Below are 13626 nucleotides of genomic sequence, written 5' to 3'. Positions count from 1 at the left end.
TTCCTGATGCTTTCATCCTTTTATCATTATGAAATGCCCCACTTTGTTTCTAGTAACTTTTCCATCTGAAGATTAACTTTGTGTGATACAAACATAATCACTGCAGCTCTCTTATGGTTACAGTATGGCTTTTTTTTTCATTATTTTAATTAGAATCTATTTGTTTCTTTGACTCTAAAGTGTGTCTTACAGACAGCATATAGTTGAGTCCTGTTTTTTGTCCAGTTTAACAACGTCTGCATTTTTATTGGAGTGCTTAATCATTTTACATTAATGTAATTATTGAGGTGTCTGGATTTACACTTGCATCTTGATATTGTTTTATATATATATATATCTCATATCTGTTTTGTTCCCCTGTTCTTCCTTTACTTGCTCTTTTTTGTTATGTAAATACTTTCTTGTGCATCAGCCTTTTTTTCTTCATCTTCTTTTTTATTGTGCTTTAGGAGAAAATTTACAGAGAATATTAGCTTCTCATAAAACAATTTTTTTAATTGTGCTTTAGGTGAAAGTTTAGAGTTTATGTAGGTTTCTCAAACAAAAATTTATACACACAGTATGTGACCCTAGTTGATCTCCCTATAATGTGACAGCACACTCCCCATTTCCACCCTGTATTTCCCATGTCCATTGAACCAGTTCCTGTCCCCTCTGCCTTCTCATCTCACCTCCGGACAGGAGCTTCCCATTCAGTCTCACGTGTTTACTTGAGCTAAGAAGCACACTCTTCACAAGAACTATTTAATGTTTTATAAAACCACACACCAGTCCACTCTAATCTTTGTCTGAAGAGTTGGCTTCAAGAATGGTTTTAGTTCTGAGCTAACTGAGAGTCCAGGGTCCATGTCCTCTGGAATCCCTACAGTCTCAGCAGACTGTTATGTCTGGTCTTTTTACTAGAATTTGAGTTTTGCACCCCACTTTTCTCCTGTTCTATCAGGGGCTATCTTTTGTGTTCCCTATCAGGGTGGTCATTAGTGGTAGCTGGGCACCATCTAGTTCTTCTGGTCTCAGGCTGATGGGGTCTCTGGTTTATGAGGCCCTTTCTCTCTCTTGGGGCCAAATTTTCCTTATGCTTTTGGTATTCATTCTCCTTTGCTCCAGGTGGCTTAAGACCAAATGATGCATCTTACCTGACTGCTTGTTAGCTTTTAAGACCCCAGATGCCATTCACCAAAGTGGAATGCAGAACGTTTTCTTAATACACTGTTTTGTCATTTGACCTAGATGTCCCCTGAAACTATGGTCCCTAGACCCCTGCCACTGCTACTGTGATCCTCAAAGTGTTTGGTTGTATTCAGGAAACCTCTTAGCTTTTGGATTAGTCCAGTTGTGCTAACTTCCCCTGTATTGTGAGTTGTCCTTCTCTTCACCTACGATAATTCTTGTCTACTATCTAGTTAGTAAATACCCCTCCCCTCTATCCCCACCCTTGTAACCATCAAAGAATGTTTTCTTTTGTGTTTAAACCTTTTCTTGAGTTCTTATAATAGTGGTCTTGTACAATATTCATCCTTTTGTGACTGACTAATTTCACTATAATGCCTTCCAGATTCATCCATGTTAGGTGGTATTTCACAGATTCATCATTGTTCTTTATCATTGTTTAGTATTCCAGTGTGAATATACCATAGACTGTTTAACCATTCATCTGTTGATGGGCACCTCATTGTTTCCATCTTTTTGCTATTGTGAACAGTGCTGCAATGAACATGGGTGTGCATATTTATCTATTTGTCAAGGGCTCTTATTTCTCTAGGGTATATTCCAAGGAGTGGGATTGCTGGATCATATGGTACTTCTAGCTTTTTTAAGGAAGCGCCAAATCAATGTCCAAAGTGGTTGTACCATTTTATGTGCCCACAAGAATTGTATATGTGTTCCAGTCTCTCCACAACTTCTCTAACATTTATCATTTTGTGTTTTTTAGATTAATGCTAGCTTTGTTGGCATGAGGTGGTACCTCTTCGTAGTTTTGATTTGCATTTCTCTAATGGCTAATTATCGTGAGCATTTCCTCGTATATCTGTTAGCTACCTGAATGTCTTCTTTGGTGAAGCCTCTTCATATCCTTTGCCCATTTTTAATTGGGTTATTTGTCTTTTGGTTGTTGAGGTTTTCAAGTATCCTGTAGATTTTACAGAGTGAACACTGATCAGATTTGTCATAGCCAAAACTTTTTTCCCATTCTGGAGGTTGTCTTTCTACTCTTTTGGCAAAGTCTTTTGGATGAGCATAACTGATTTTAGGAGCTCCCAGTTATCTAGTTTCTCTTCTGGTGTTTGTACATTGTTAGTAATGTTTCGTGTACTGTTGATGTTATGTATTAGGGCTCCTAGCATAGTCCCTGTTTTTTCCTCCATGATCTTTATTGTTTTAGATTTTATATTTAGGTTTTTGATCCATATTCAATTAGTTTTTGTGCATAGGGTGAGGTATAGGTCTTGTTTCCTGTTTTTGCAGATGGATATCCTGTTATGTCAAAATCATTTGTTAAAGAGGCTGTCATTTCCCCAATTAATGGACTTTGGGCCTTTGTCAAATATCAGCTGCTCATAGGTGGATGGATTTATGTCTGGATTCTCTATTCTTCTCTATTGGTCTATGTATTTTTTCTTGTACCAGTACCAAGCTGTTGTGACTACTGTGGCAGTATAATAGGTTCTAAAATCAGGTAGTGTGAGACCTCCCATTTTGTTCTTCTTTTTCAGTAATGCTTTACTTGTCCAGGGCCACTTCCTTTTCCATATGAAGTTGGTGATTTGTTTCTCTATCTCATTAAAAAATACCACTGGAGTTTGGATCCGGATTTCGATGTATTTGTAGAATAGACATTTTTTACAAAGTTGAGTCTTCCTATCTATGAGCAAGGTATGTTTTTCCACTTACGTAGGTCTCTTTTGGTTTCTTGCAGTAGTGTCTTGTAGTTTCCTTTGTATAGGTCTTTTACGTCTCTGGTTAGATTTATTGCTAAGTATTTTATCTTTTGGAGGGCTATTGTGCGTGGTATCGATTTGCTGCTTTCCTCTTTGATGTTCTCTTTGCTAGTGTAGAGGAATCCAACTGATTTTTCTATCTTTATTTTGTATTCTGATACTTTCCTAAAATTTTGTATTAGTTCTACTGGTTTTTTTTTTTTAATTTTTATTGTGCTTTAAGTGAAAGTTTACAAATCAAGTTGGGCTCTCATACAAAAATTAATCAACACCTTGCTATATACTCCTATATATGGCAGTGGTTTTTGGGGGGGTTATATACTCCTAATTCCTTTCCCCCTAATGAGACAGCAAACTCCTATCCACTCTTTCTTTTCGTGTCCATTTGGCCAGCTTCTGACCCCCTATACCCTCTCATCTCCCCTTCAGAGAGGAGATGCCAATATACTCTCATGTGTCTGCTTGATCCAAGAAGCTCATTCTTCACCAGTATCATTGTTTATCCCATAGTCCAGTCCAATCCCTTTCTGAAGAGCTGACTTTGGGAATGGTTCCTGTTTTGGGCTAACAGAAAGCCTGGGGACCATAGCCTCCGGGGTCACTCTAGTTCTAGTCAGACCATTAAGTCTGGTCTTTTTACGAGAACTTGGGGTCTGCACCCTACTGCTCTCCTGCTCCCTCAGGAGTTCTTTGTTGTATTCCCTGTCAGGACAGTCATCGGTTGTAGCCGGGCAACCATCTAGTTCTTCTGGTCTCAGGCTAATGTAGTCTCTGAATTTTGTGGCCCTTTCTGTCTCTTGGGCTCATAATTACCTTGTGACTTTAGTGATCTTCACTCTCCTTTGTTCCAGGTGGGTTGAGACCAATCGATGCATTTTAGATGGCCGCTTGCTAGCATTTAAGACCCCAGACACCACTCTCCGAAGTGGGATGCAGAATGTTTTCTTAATAGATTTTATTATGCCAATTGCCTTAGATGTCCCGTGAAACCATGGTCCAAAAAGCTCCACCCCTGCTATGCTGGCCTTCAAAGCATTCAGGAAACTTCTTTGCTTTTGGTTTAGTCCAGTTGTACTGACCTCTCATGTATTATGTGTTGTCTTTCCCATCAACTAAAAGAGTTCTTATCTACTAACTAATTAGTGAAAGCCCCTCTCCCACCCTTTTTCCGTCCCTCCCTCACCCCTCTTGTAACCATCAAAGAATATTTCCTTCTCTGTTTAAACTATTTCTCAAGTTCTTATAATAGTGATCTCATACAGTATTTGTCCTTTTGCAGCTGGTTAATTTCACTTAGCATAATACCTTCCAAATTCCTCCTTGTTGTGAAATGTTTCATGGATTCATCACTGTTCTTCACCAATGCATAGTATTCCATTGTGTGAATATACCATAATTTCTTTATCCATTCATCTGTTGTTAGGAACCTTGGTTTCTACCATTTTCTTGATATTGTAAACAGTGCTGCAATGAACATGGGTGTGCATATATCTCTTCATGTAAAAGCTCTGATTTCTCTAGGATATATTCCAGGGAGTAGGATTGCTGGATCCTAAGGTAGTTCTATTTCTAGTTTTTTAAGGAAGCACCAAATCGATTTCCAAAGTGCTTGTACCATTTGACATTCCCACCAGCAGTGCAGAAATGTTCCAGTCTCTCTACAGCCTCTCAAACATTTATTATTTTGTGTTTTTTGGATTAATGCCAGCCTTGTTGGAGTGAGATGGAATCTCATTGTAGTTTTGATTTGCATTTCTCTAATGGCTAATGATTGTGAGCATTTCCTAATACATCTGTTAGCTACCTGAATGTCTTCTTTAGTGATGTGTCTGTTCACATCTTTTGCCCATTTTTTAATTGAGCTGTTTGTCTTTTTGTAGTTGAGTTTTTGCAGTATCATGTAGATTTTAGAGATCAGGCACTGACCAGAATTGTCATAGCTAAAACCTTTTTCCCAGTCTGTAGGTAATCTTTTTATTCTTTTGGTGAAGGCTTTGGATGAGCATAGGTGTTTGATTTTTAGGAGTCCCAGTTGTCTGGTTTCTCTTCTACATCATTTACAGTAATGTTTTGTATACTTTTTATGCCACGGATTAGGGCTCCTAGCATTGTCCCTGTTTATTCTTCCATGAACTTCATCATTTTAGATTTTATATTTAGATCTTTGATCCATTTTGAGTTAGTTTTTGCGCATGGTGTGAGGTACGGTTCTTGTTTCATTTTTTTTTTTTTTTTTTTGCAGATGGATATCCAGTTACGCCAGCACCATTTGTTAAAAAGACTGTCTTTTCCCCATTTAACTGACTTTTGGCCTTTGTCAAATATCAATTGCTCATATGTGGATGGATTTATGTCTGGATTCTCAATTGTCTTCCATTGGTCTATGTATCTGTTGTTGTACCAGTACCAAGCTGTTTTGACTACTGTAGCCGTATAATAGGATCTAAAATCAGGTAGAGTGAGGCCTCACATTTTGTTCTTCTTTTTCATTAAACTTTTGCTTATCTGGGGCCTCTTTCCCTTCCATATGAAGTTGGTGATTTGTTTCTCCATCTCCCAAAAAAAGATCCCTGGAATTTGGATTGGAATTGCATTGTATGTATAGATTGCTTTTGGTAGAATAGACATTTTTACAATGTTAAGTCTTCCTATCCATGAGCAAGGTATGTCTTTCCACTTATGTAGGTCTTTTTTGGTTTCTTGCAGTAGTGTCTTGTAGTTTTCTATATATAGGTCTTTTATTTCTCCGGTAAGATTTATTCCTAAGTATTTTATCTTCTTGGGGGCTACTGTAAATGGTATTGAGTTGTGATTTCCTCTTCGACATTCTTTTTGTTGATGTAGAGGAATCCAACTGATTTTTGTATGTTTATCTTGTATCCTTCTTGTATCCTTGTATCTTCTATTATTTTCAGCAGTTTTCTTTACGATTCTTTATGGTTTCCTGTGTATAAAATCATGGCATCTGCAAATAGAGATGCTTTTACTTCTTCCATACCATTCTGGATGCCCTTTATTTCTTTATCTAGCATAATTGCTCAGGCTAGGCCCTCCAGCACAATGTTGAATAAGAGTGGTATAAAGGGCATCCTTGCCTGGTCCCTGAACTCAAAGGGAATGCTTTCAGGTGCTCTTCATTTAGGATGATGTTGGCTGTTGGCTTTGTATAAATGCCTTTCATTATGTTGAGAAATTTTCCTTCCATTCCTATTTCTCTGAGAGTCTTTATCATGAACAGGTGTTTAACTTTGTCAAATGCCTTGTCTGCATCAATTGATAAAATCATGTGGTTCTTGTCTTTTGTTTTATTTATATGATGGGTTATATTAATTGTTTTTCTAATGTTGAACCATCCCTGCTTACCTGGTATGAATCCCACTTGGTTATGGTGAATTATTTTTTTGATATTTTGTTGAATTCTATTGGCTAGAATTTTGTTGAGGATTTTTGCATCTACATTCATGAGGGATATAGGTCTATAATTTTCTTTTCTTGTGGTGTCTTTACCTGGTTTTAGTATCAGGGATATCCTGGCTTCATAGAATGAGTTTGGGAGTATTCTTTCTTTTTCTGTGCTCCGAAATACCATTAGTAGTAGTAGTGTTAATTCTTCTCTGAAAGTTTGGTAAAGCTCTGCAGTGAAGCCAACTGGGCTAGGGCTTTTCTTTGTTGGGAGTATTTTGATTACCTTTTCAATCACTTTTGTTATGGGTCTGTTTAGTTGTTTCTCTTCTGTTTGTGTTAGTTTAGGTAGGTAGTGTGTTTCTAGGAATTCATCCATTTGTTCTAGGTTTTCAAATGTGTTAGAGTACAATTTTTCATAGTAACCTATATGATTCTTTTAATTTCAGTTGGGTCTGTTGTAATATAGCCCATTTCATTTATTTGAGTTTTTTGCTTCCTCTCCTGTTTTTCTGTAGTCAGTATGGCCAATGGTTTATCAATTTTGTTTAGTTTGTCAAAGAACCATCTTTTGGTCTTGTTTAATTCTTTCAGTTGTTTTTCTGTTCTCTATTTCATTAGTTCTGTTCTTAAAATTATCTCTTTATCTTTGGTTTTGGCAAGTTTGATTATAATATATCTTGGTGACTTTCTTTTAAATCTACCTTATGTGGAGTTCAATGAACATTTTGGATAGATATCTTCTCATCTTTCACAGTATCAGGGAAGCTTTCGGCCAACAAATCTTCAACAGTTCTCTCTGTATTTTCTGTCATCCCTCCCTGTTCTGGTACTCCAATCACTCGTAGGTTATTTCTCTTGATAGAGTCCACATGATTCTTAAGGTTTCTTCATTTTTTAAATTCTTTTATCTGATTTTTCTTCAAACTTATTGATGCCAAGTGCTTTATCTTCAAGTTCACCAATTCTGCCTTCCGTTTGCTCAATTCTGCTCCTCTGACTTTCTATTGAGTTGTCTACTTCTGTAATTTTGTTGTTAATCTTCTGAGATTCTCATTGCTGTCTCTCTTTGGATTCTTGCAGCTTATTAAATTTTTCTTTATGTTCCTGAATAATCTTTTTAATTTCTTCAGTTGTGTTCCCTGTGTGTTCCTTGGCTTTTTCTGTATATTGTCTGCTCCTTTTGCTGCTCTGTATATTTCTGAGTTATGGGGTTAATGATTTCATTCTGGCCCTTTCTCCTTTTTGGATGTGTGCATTTATTGCTACAAACTGAACTCTGATCACTGCTTTTGCTGTGTCCCAAAGGTTCTTTTAGGATGTGTTTGCATTCTCATTTGATTCTGTAAATTTTGTTATTCCCTCCTTAATTTCTTCTATAACTCAGTAGTTTTTGAGCAAGGTGCTGTTCAGTTTCCATATTTTTTTTTTCCTTGCTTTTTCTGTCATTGAGTTTTACTTTTATGGCTTTATGGTCAGAAAAGGTGCATTGTAGTATTTCATCTTTGGATTCTGTTAAGGCTTGCTTTAGCGCTTAATATGTGGTCTATTCTACAGAATGTTTCATGTGAGCTTGAAAAGAAAGTATACTTGCCTGCTATTGGGTGGAGTGTTCTGTATATGTCTATGGGGTCAAGTTGGTTGATTGTGGCATTTAAATCTTCCATGTCTTTGTTGAGTTTCTTTCTGGATGTTCTGTCCTTCACCAAAGTCATGTGTGGACATCTCCTACTATTAATGTGGAGCTACCTCTCTTTTCAATACTGTAAGAGTTAGTTTTATGTCTTTTGGATCCCCATCATTGGATGCACAAATATTTATTACGGTTATGTCCTTTTGATGTATCGACACTGTAATCATTATATAGTATCCTTCCTTAACCGTTGTAGTGGATTTTACTGTAAAGTCTATTTTGTCAGAAATTAATATTGCCTCTCCTGCTCTTTTTTGACTATTGTTTGCTTCATATATTTTTTCCTATCCTTTGAGTTTTAGTTTGTTTTTGTCTTTAAGGTGTTTCTCTTGTAGGTAGCATATAGATGGATCATTTTTTTTTTAATTCATTCTGCCACTTTCTGTCTCTTTATTGGTGCAGTCTATTGACATTCATCATAATTATGGAGAGGTGTGAGTTTAGTGCCATCATTTTGATGTCTTTTGTTTGTTTGTTTGTTTTTACACCGTTCCTTTGTGCTGCTTAATTTTCTGTGCTGAGTCATTTATCTTTATGTACTTTCTTTTCATCTTTCTCATTGTTGTTGCTTTTTTATTTGCTGGATCTTTATGTTCTTGTTTTTTATTTTGATGTGTAGGATTGTTAGTTTCCTTTGTGGTTGCCTTAATATTTATCCCTATTTTTCTAAGTTTAAACCAATCTCTTATTTGTTTCGCTTTGACTTCCTCTCCATATGAAAGATTTATTACTACATTTTTTAGTCCTTTTTTATTTTAGTGTTGTCATCTTTTACATATTGACATCTCTTTTTCCCTATTTTCAGTGTCTTAAGTTTGATTTATATTTGTGACATCCCTATCTGGGTTGATATCTCCTCGCTCCGTCCTGTGTTCTAGTCTTGTGTTGTTATCGGATATTATTGATTTTCTAGCTGGAGGAGTCCCTTATTATTTCTTGTAATTTTGATTTAGTTTTTGTAAATTACCTAAACTTCTGTTTGTCTGGAAATGCCCTAATTTCACCATCACATTTGAGAGACAATTTTGCTGGATATATAATTCTTGGGTGGTAATTTTTCTCCTTCAAGGCTTTGTATGTGTTATCCCATTGCCTTCTTGCCTGAATAGTTTCTGCTGGGTAGTCCGAGCTTATTCTTATTGACTCTCCTTTGTAGAGGACCTTTGTTTATCCCTAGCCACTCTTAAAATTCTGTTTCTATCTCTGGTTTTCACAAATTTGGTTATAATATGTCTTGGTGACTTTCTTTTGGGATCCACCTTGTGTGGGATTTGATAAGCATCTTGGATAGACATCTTCTCATCTTTCTTGATGTCAGGGAAGTTTTCTGCCAACAAATCTTCAACAATTCTCTCTGTATTTTCTGTTACGTGCCCTGTTCTGGTACTTCAACAACTTGTAGATTGTTCTTCTTGGTAGAATTCCACATAATTCTTAGGGTTTCTTCATTTTTTTTAATTCTTTTATCCAATTTTTTCTCAAATAAGTTGGTGTGAAGTGCTTTAGCTTCAATCTCACTAATTATGACTTCCATTGCCTCAGTTCTGTTCCTATGATTTTCTATTGAGTTGTCTAATTCTGAAATTTAATGTTAATCTTCTGGATGTCTTTTTGCTGTCTCTATGAATTCTTGCAGCCTATTAAATTTGTCACCGTGCCCTTCTGTAATGTTCTTAAGTTCCTGTATTGCTTTGTCAGTTGTCTCTTGGTTTGTCCTGTGTTTTGCCTGATCTCCTTCCTGATCTCTTGAAGAGTTCTATATATTAATCTTTTGTGTTCTACCTCCTGTAATTCCAAGAAGTCCTCTTACTCCAGGAGATTTCCTGATTCTTTGTTTTGGGAGATTGCTGAAGCCATCATGCTATGCCTGTTTATGTGATTTGATATTGACTCTTGTCTCTGAGTCATCAATAATTTGTTATATTTATTTATTTTATGTTTGCTTACTGTGTCCCAGCTTCGTGTTTTGATTTGTTTTGATATATGCCCGAATATGCTGCTCCAGTGAGCTAGTTTGATTATTGGTGCCTTTGAAGCTCTAATGTCCTGTCACCAGGTGGTAAGGTCTGTTACTAGGTATTTGACCCAAGAAGTCCATTTACTTTCTTTGATGGATTCATCTCAAGTGTCCAGGTAGTCAGTCACCAAGTGTGTGACCTTGCCTACAGTCCTAGATGGGCAGGGATGATTGGTGTAGGCACAGGTTTCTGACTGCAGTACTAGCTGCCCCTAGTATCTGGGAGAAAATCATCTACAAGTTCCCTAGAACTTGTAGATGTGTGGGGTTTGCAGCTGGACTATGGACACCCAATGCTGTTGGCTGTAAGGACTGGGAAGCACCACTTATTCTTGGACCCCTCGCAGGTGGCTAGGTGGCATGGGTGGAGCCACCAGCCCTCAAGCCCCTGATGTGGGTAGATGAGGACCTTGTTTAATAGGCAGAGTGGTGTCAAACGTCATTAACTTGCCACTCCACCATATACAGTTAAAGTTAGGCTTCAGGTATATACCCTGTTGTACTGTGCTAATGAGGGTCTGCGCTGTTGAAATGGGCCCACAGAGACCTATGCAGGGATGAAAGGCATTTGAAGTCCATGGACCCCTTGTGCCTGTGTCTAGGCAAAGGAGCTGTGCCCGCCCTGAGTTTCTGGTTTAGTGGGTCTGGCAGATTAGTTTTTCCCTCTTTGTTTATTTGTTCCCTCTCCGAGGCCTTGAGAATGGCTCAGGGCACATGACAGTCCTACTTCTGGCCTAGGGAACATAGCAATCTCTGAAGCTGGCTTGGGACCCAGTGTAAAGCAGGGAAGGGGCAAGTAAATGGGAGAGAGGTTTTTCCCAAAGGGGTGTTTTTTGATCCACGTAGTAAGTTAGACGCATGTACTTATCTTTTGTTGATAGAGCACCAGTTTTCACTGGTTCTGGAGGCTTGAGTAGACTCTCTACTGCTTAGTCTCTCAAAATGTGAAAAATGCATCCCAAGTGCCACTGCTTTCCTCACCGCTAGACCCGGCCGATCTGGCCTGCAGGGTGCTGGTACCCGCTGGTTCATGCCTGGCAACTGCTTGCTGCTCCTGAACTGTTTCTCCCTCCCCCTGCCTCTCAGTCCGATCCCTCAAATTTGCCTTTGATGTTCTGGGCTCCTAGATTGTCATATATAATCAATTACCTTGTTTTTTTTTAAGTCTTTGTTGTAAGAAGGACCACAGGAAGTGTCTGACTGCTCCACCATCTTGCTCCCCACCCCCTCTGTGCAGCATCTTAATTCCTTTTTTGGAATGCTTCTTTTTTTTTTTTAGTGGTTGCTCTGAGAACTGCAATGTCCATTTTAAACAATCTGCTTCTGATTAAAATTAACTCCAAGACTACTTAATTACTTTTTGCCAATATAACCCCTTCCCTTCCACTTCCTTTGTTAAATCCGTATACTTTATAAGCTCAACAACATAATTTTATAATTATTGTTTCATGCAGTTGCCTTCTAAAGCAGTTAAGAGAAAAATATAGTTAAAATATACCTATATCTTTTATATTTATCTACATAATTACCTACCAGCTCTCTTTATCACTTCATGGGGATTTGAGCTACTTCTTATGAACTTGAATTTCCTTTGATAACATTTTGGGCTATGACTGGAATAGTCTGGGAGTGGATAAATGTGGGGAGTGTCTACATGTTCAGAGGGTAGTATTGATAGAATGCAGTAGCTAGAAGTGGAGGGCAATTTTCAGAGATAAAATAAGCCTAAAATTCCAAGATGCATCTCAGTGTTTCAGCATGTAAAAGTGACTGGATGATACTATCATTCTCATATACAATGCTTAGTAAGAATCTTAAGAAAAATCAAATGCACACAACACTTCAGTAACCTTATGATTGGTAAATAGTTTTCTACATACATATTATTTACATTGAGCACACATTTCTATTGCCTAGAAATATTCAAACTCTGCTGAATTCTGCTGTAATTAATAAATTTGTTAATAACATTTTTGAAGGGTGGAAAATAGGTTTCAAGCCTAAACATAATTAGTCATGTCATTCAGTAATTAATTTGGTTGTTTAATCAGTCAACAAGTATTTAAGTGCACAGAGAGTATAGATAAATTGATAGATGTATCTGTATTATGTTCTTCAGTAGCTATTTTAATTTTAACAGATGAAGATGTCAGAACAGTAAGATTTTTTAAAATAATTCTATTAAAGTATAATGAAACAGTAAAAAAGAAAAGATTAAGGGAATAAATTCCTAACAACTCAGGCAAAAATGTATTGTTTTCTCTATGTGAGGAATATTCCTAAACTATCTTAGCTTTTTTATCTTAGCATGTCACTATGAGGTGGAATTGACTCGGCCGCAGTGGGTCTGGTTTTTTTTTTTTTGGTTTATCTTAGTATGTACAATTTCAAAAAGTGATAAATCTTTAACAACATAATTTTAAAAAGTTGGACATTTTAAACACTGAGTGTAAGAAGTCTACTCTCAGAAAAGCTAATCAAATAAGTAATCATGCCAGAAAATTGAGTAAGGCAAATTCCATCAAAATTGCAGGAAACAGATTTCCTATTAGCATAAATATAATTGAGTTATGAAAATCAGTTAGTATCATGTTGTGTAGAGAATAAAAATTAGATTATCTAAGTCTTAAAGTGTTTTTAGAAATATGAATGCACTTACACAGAGAAAACATTTATATGATGTGTCAAATTTTTGTTTTTCATCTATATGAAAATTTATTGCTAGTGAACCATGTCTTATTTCCAGATACAAAGCTTCTAGCATTGTTTCGATAACAAAAAAAAAAAAAGTTTTATTATCACACTTTCAGGATAGTTTATCAACAAAAACAATTTAAATGTACAATGTTGTCAACTAAACCCCAGATGAGCCAATACTAACATTCAACCTTAGACTAAGAGCTCAAGCTTCGATTCTTTCCCCAATTAATAGCACTAATTCAAAAGTTCATTTATACCATGTTTCTCCCATCCAAAGATTTGGCTGATATCAGCAAGCATGGTTGATTTGCTGGTTAGACAGGTGATGAAACTCAATGCAAATGAATAGCTGCAAAAGCTGCATGTTAATTATGTTAGTACATGATTTGGAACAGTTAATACTCTTAAAACAGTAAAAATATATATATTTTTATTGTGCTTTAAGTGAAAGTTTACAATTCAAGTTAATTTCTCATACAAAAACTTATACACACATTGTTATGTGACCCTAGTTACTCTCCCTACAATGTGACAGCACACTCCTCTGCACCCTGTATTTTCCTATGCCCATTCAATCAGCTTCTGTCCACCCTCTGCCTTCTCATCTTGCCTCCAGACAAGAGCTGCCCACAGAGTCTAATATGTCTTCTTGAGCTAAGAACCACACTCCTTGCCAGTACCATTTTATGTCTTATAGTCCAGTCTAATCTTTGACTAAGTGTTGGCTTCAGGAATGGTTTTACTTTTCCTCTAACAGAGAGTTCAGGGACCATGACCTCCTGGGTCCCTCTAGTCTCAGTCAGATCATTAATCTGGTCTTTTTATGAGAATTTAGGTCTTCATCCCACTTTTCTCTTGCTCCGTCAGGGATTCTC

This window comes from Elephas maximus, chromosome 7 (assembly GCF_024166365.1).
Source record: "Elephas maximus indicus isolate mEleMax1 chromosome 7, mEleMax1 primary haplotype, whole genome shotgun sequence".
Lineage (NCBI taxonomy): Eukaryota > Metazoa > Chordata > Mammalia > Proboscidea > Elephantidae > Elephas > Elephas maximus.
The sequence above is the reverse complement of the archived record's forward strand: the minus strand, read 5'-3'. Positions refer to the sequence as shown.